Source organism: Suricata suricatta, chromosome 10 (genome assembly GCF_006229205.1).
Source record: "Suricata suricatta isolate VVHF042 chromosome 10, meerkat_22Aug2017_6uvM2_HiC, whole genome shotgun sequence".
NCBI classification, from domain to species: domain Eukaryota; kingdom Metazoa; phylum Chordata; class Mammalia; order Carnivora; family Herpestidae; genus Suricata; species Suricata suricatta.
Window position 1 is genome coordinate 8,804,856 of NC_043709.1, and position 5,733 is coordinate 8,810,588.

The window sequence follows — 5,733 nt, forward strand, 5'->3', positions numbered from 1 at the left end:
CCCCCCCCCCCCCCCCCCCCCCCCCCACTGCACGGCCACTTGTGACGCCCAGCCAAGCCCTGTCACCCCTCCAGGGTGACCCCCCTTGCTGACTCCCCTCCTGCGGGGGGCGCTATGCCCGCGTAAGGTGGCTTAGCTTTGCTTTGTAAGTGGCGGCCCGGCCCCCACAGCTCAGCCCGGAAGGCTGCCTTTGTGCGGAATGAGCGTGGAGCTTCGTGCAGACAACGTGAATGTATTCGGGAGGGTCGGGGGCGCGAGTGGATTCCGAGCACATGCCTTTTCCCAGTGAGTGTGCGCCGGGAGGGCTCGAGCGGATGCAGAGCGCGGTTTATTTTTGTACTGATATTGGTAAGAGACTGTATAGCATCTATTTATTTAGATGATTTATCTGGTAAATGAGGCAAAAAAATTATTAAAAATACATTAAAGATGATTTTGAAAAAAAGAAAAAAGCTCTCGTGTTCGAGCCTTGGTTTTGGCGGAGTCGCAGCTGGACCGAGGAAGGAGCCCCAGCCCCCAGGGACTTAGGCCGCAGGTCTGCCAGTTGCTGACCGTGATCTTGACATTTGACAAAGTCAATGACCTTGACATTTTCGGAGCCCCCCCAGATGTACAGCAGGATTGCTCTGGTTGGGGTGCAGAAGTGACTGGGGACCGGAGACTGAAGCATAGATGGGCGGGTGCCCTACAGGGAGTCACCCCTTCGCCTTTTCTCTGCTTCCTGCCAAGAGCGTTCTTTTCTAGAACCCAGGGGTGCTGCATATTCCGGGTCTCGGCAGTTGCAGGTTCTGGAACCCCGGACTCTCATGTGCTAACGCTCACCTACTGTTCAGCGAAGCTCAGCACCAGAAAGTTGGGGCCCAGAAAGTGGCGGGCAGAGCAAACACGAGTGAGGGCCAGGACGGTCCTCTGACCTCTCTGCGTCTGGGCTCCCCCCGGGCTCCGGGGAGAGACCTGATGGGAGCATGCAGGACTGGTAACAGAACGGGTAAGAATCGACTTGTGTCCCCACCTTCCCAATGGCCACCCAGGGGGGGAGTGGTGGTGGCCACAGCCATGGACGTGTCAGGGAAAGAGAGAACGGGTCAGCTGGAGATAGACTTAGGGCGTAGAATTGTCAGGGCTCGGGGAATGATTTGGCGAGAGGCGAGGGAGGCATCATGATTATGCCCGGGTTTCTGGTTTGGACAACTGGGTAGATGGTGGTTCTACATGCAGATGGAGGCTAGAGGAGGAGAGGCAGGTTTGGAGGCGCCTTGGTCACCCCCCAGAAGCAGAGCGCAAGACAGAGGTTTTATTTGGGAAGTGATTCCAGAAGTAGGGGGGAGGGGGGAGAATGGGTCAGAGAAGGAGGAAAAGCCTCAGTAAGGTGGGTTATTGAGATCACCGCTATGGCAACTGTGGTGTCATTCCATCTGAGGTCACCCGAGAAGGATACACGTGTCTCCTAGGGTGGTCCATTCCCAAAGGATGCGGGGTGGGAGCACTTTTCCCTGAGCACCACTGTCACTGGTTCAGGGTTGCCCCAGAGTTTGCTAACCCAAGCCCCCAACTTCCAAGCTTTGCACGCATCGGCTTCCACCATCCGTCATCCTTTCTGTCGAATAGGAAGAGCCTGGGGTAGAAGGTGGAGACATACTGCCAACCCAGTCACGCATGGGACTGTCCCCACCCACAGCTTGAAAGCTGAGGCCACGACATAAGTGCCTGGGGGGCCATTCAAGGTGTCTGATACGGCCCACGCCTTCCACTGCTCCTCTGCGCATTCTCCATATAAATCCAGTCTTTCATGGAGTCTTCCAAGAGGTGGCCAGTTACAGTCTCTAAACAGAGACTTAGTAGCGAGTGTCCCCACTGCTGCAGCTGGCCCCAAGCCTGTACTGACTCTCCCCATCTCCCTCGCTCAGCTCAAGTTCCCACGGGTCTAGGCTGCCCGATGGGGTGACCCAGCCTCTTGTCCATGAAGCGACTGCGTCCTTGTTGACTCATCTTTGTCAGATCAGCTGAGTTTGCCGCAAGTGCCTGTTGACAGTCATCACTGGGCACCCAGAGAGGCCTCTGTGACCTCCGTCAACGGCAGTGACCCTGGCATCCTGGGTAAGCAAGGGCAGTTTGCCACATCGATAAGTAACCACGCTTTTTGCCGAAGTGACCTGGTGGTTCTTGCAGCTTCTAAGGAACTCCTTACTCTGTCTGCTGGTGGAAGTGTTCCCACCGCTGGAAACTAGGGCCTCCGATCGACCAGGGTCTACACTGCAGTGGTGAGGAGGGCCAGGGCAGCGCCTGCCCCTTGGCTCTCCCTGGACACAGCACTGTTGGTTCCATGCCTATGCGGGATCCTGACGGGCAGTGGCCCAGGTGGTGGACAGGTGGTGTGGGCAGAGAAGGCAAACCCCCATTGAGGGTCAGTGTCTGATCTGGTAAGTGCGAACTGCCGACTTCTCCAGCGGGAAAGGGAGCCAGCGTGATCAAAGGCATGACCCAGACAGGCCGCTTACTCACGGGCTTCTATCCCTCAATGTCAAGGAAGCCCAGGGTGTCGACTCCCTTGTACTTAGGAGCTGGGCAGAGGGCAAGGGCCTTCCCACCCAGGGTCAGAGGAGCCCCCCAGGCAGAGGGTGAAATGGGGGCCAGCCACCCAGCTGGAGCTAAAATCAGAAATAAGGGTGAGAGGACGGAGTTGAGCCCAGAAAGGTGTGCAGTAGAAGGAAGAGGCACATTTTTCATTCTGAGTTGCAGGTGTCTGTGGGTATTTGGGTAGTGAGGTCCTGAAAGGTGTCCACATGTGGCGCTGAAGCTTGGGGAAAAAACATGTTTGATGGAGTCTCTTAGTTTTAAAACTTTTTAGGGGCACCTGGGTGGCTCGGTCGATTAAGCGTCCGGCTTCGGCTCAGGTCAGATCTCACGGTTCGTGGGTTCCAGCCCCGCATCAGGCTCTGTGCTGACAGCTAGCTCAGAGCCTGGAGCCTGCTTCAGATTCTGTATCTCCCTCTCTCTCTGACCCTCCCCTCCTCGCACTGTCTCTCTCTGTCTCTCAAAAATAAATAAAAAGCGTTTTTAAAAATGCTTATTTATTTATTTTGAGAGAGAGGGAGAGAGCAAGCGTGGACGGGGCAGAGAGAGAGGAAGAGAGAATCCCAAGCAGGCTCCTTGCTGTCAGCACAGAGCCCGATGCGGGGCTCGAACTTACAACCTAAGGTGAGATCCTGACCTGAGCCAAAATCAAGAGTTGGACGCTTAACCGACTGAGCCACCCAGGCGCCCCAGTTTTAAAATGTTTTATGATGAGAAAGTTCAAACCTATCTCAAAGTAGAGGCCACGGTATCAAGAGCCCCCATGCTCCCCTCAGCCAGACTCGATCTCAAGCATGATTACGAAAACCTCTGGACCTTGCAGATCCCTGAGAGGGTCCTTGGGCCACACCAGAGAGCTGCCGCTTTCCCCCTTGCCATTCTGGGACGGAGGGCTGGCATGTGGGGCCCTTGCCGGCTTCTCCGGGTTGTGACCTTGAGAGAGCTCCCTGCAAGCCGCTGCCAGCTGTCAATGCTCCCTGTCTTTGACTCTGAGATAGGAAGGCGAAGACCAAGGAAGAAGTTTGAAGGGAGGGAGGAAGAAAGAGGCGGGAGAGAGAAGCCAGGCAAGAGAGGGAGGATTTAAGGCCAGTGGGAGGAAATGGGGAGGGGCAGTGGAGCTGGGTGGGGGGGCAGAGGGGGCAGAGGCTGGACCCTGGTCTGGAGGAAGAGGCCATCTTGCCAAGGAAGCTCTGTGGCCCCAGGAGCCTTGGGGCAGCCAAGCAGGGCAGGGCAAGGTTCCTGTTGAACGACCCAGCCCGGTGGTCAGGCTGACCCTGGAGCCATCCACCTGTAAGCCCTCAGGAGATCTGGAAATGGGAACCATTCCACACAGGAGAAAAATTGAGAAATTTCCAGAACATACGAGGGTGGCCAAGGGGACATCAGAGCGAGCAGGCAGAAGTTAAAGGGCACATCCAGAGGGACACGTGAAGAAGGAGGTGGCTGACCCCCAGCAACACACCCTGGGTTTCCAAACAGACCTTGAGAACCTACCACTCTGGATGTTGTGACCTATTCTAGGCCCTGATGATGTGTGAGGAGAGTGGGCAGCTGGGCCAGTAGCTCCCCAAAAATGACTGGTGGGGGGGGGCGCTCCTACGGTGGGGGCTTTCCCAGGTGGGCTTCTGGCGGGGACAGCAGGCTCAGGGAACAAGCAGAGAGGAGGGAAGACGGTGGTCCCAACAGCCCCGTCCTCTGCTTTTGACCTGCTTGTTGAAGAAGGACTCTCCTGGAGTCCTGCCTTTCCCCGCCCAGCACCTCGCTGAGGTGGACACTGAGAGTCAGTGGAGTCGTGTGCCAAGGCTGCTGGAACAGATCGGTCTGCTTAAATAACAAATAAATTACCTTGAGGTCCTGGGGACTGGGAGTCCGAGATCGAGGTGTGGGCAGGACTGTTTCTTCTGAGGCCGTGATCCATGCTTGCTGATGGCCATCTTCTTGTGTCCTCACGGGGCCTTCCTTCTGTGCATGTATGGGTCCTAATCTTCCCTTCTTCTAAGGACACCAGTCATACTGGATCCGGTCTCACCCATGACATCACTTAATCTCTTTGTTTTATTTTTTTAAAGTTTATTTATTTTGAGAGAGAGAGCACGCATGTGCGCACATGCCAGCAGAAGAGGGGCAGGGAGAGAGGGAGAGAGAGAGAGTCCCAAACAGGCTCCTCACTGTCAATGCAGAGGCCAACCTGAGGCTCGATCTCACGAACCACGAGATCATGACCTGAGCCGAAATCACGAGTCAGAAGCTTAACCGACTGAGCCACCCAGGTGCTCCTAAACTTAATCTCTTTAAAGGCTCTGTCTCCAATGCAGTCACATCCTGAGGTCCTGGCGGTTCAGACGTCAGCACAGGAATTTTGCAGGGGACACATTCCAGCCCCTAACACTTGCCCACCAACACCCTACTCTAACTGCTCACAGAAACTTCATTCATTCATTTGGGAGAAGGAGTGACCTCCCTCGGCAGCTCCCCACCGCTAGGGGCGCTATATGACCAATGATGAGCGGGAGACCAACCCGCAGCCTGCCCCTTGCCTTGGGGTTCATCCAATGCTTCCTTGGTGATTAGGTTCCGGTCACCATGCATCTTCATCAGGGACGTGACCAAGGGATGCCGTGTGCTTCTCACGGATCCCCAGCACAGAGGCCGTGATGTCGGCTTGTCCCATGGTTCCTCCTGTCCACTTGGATCATCTGATTAAGGTGGCGACTGCTGGTTGCTCCTTTTCCAGTGGAAATGAGTAACTGTTTTCTGGAGGTCACTCGAAACTATGTAACCATTCCATTCCTCACCACTTTTTCAATGTAGCAATATATTTATATTATGTATCCATACGTATCCATATTAGTGTGGATTCTGGGCTGCCGATTTCATTCAATGGGCTGTTGTTCATTACATCATTATTCACTTGAACGCTCAAAAGTTCTCCCATTTGGCTCGTGGGAGCCCTTGTAACTTTTTTAGCTACTCTAGCTTTAGGGTATGTTTAATCTTCAATATTTTAAAGGTTTTAAAACACTTGGGAGTACACCCCCCCCACAACACTCTTACTCTTTTTCAGAATTCTCTTGGCTAATTCTTGAAGATTTTCTTTTCTAATATTGAGATTAAAACTGATACGGCAAATTACGGGAAAAAATTCAAAGGGAAATCTTG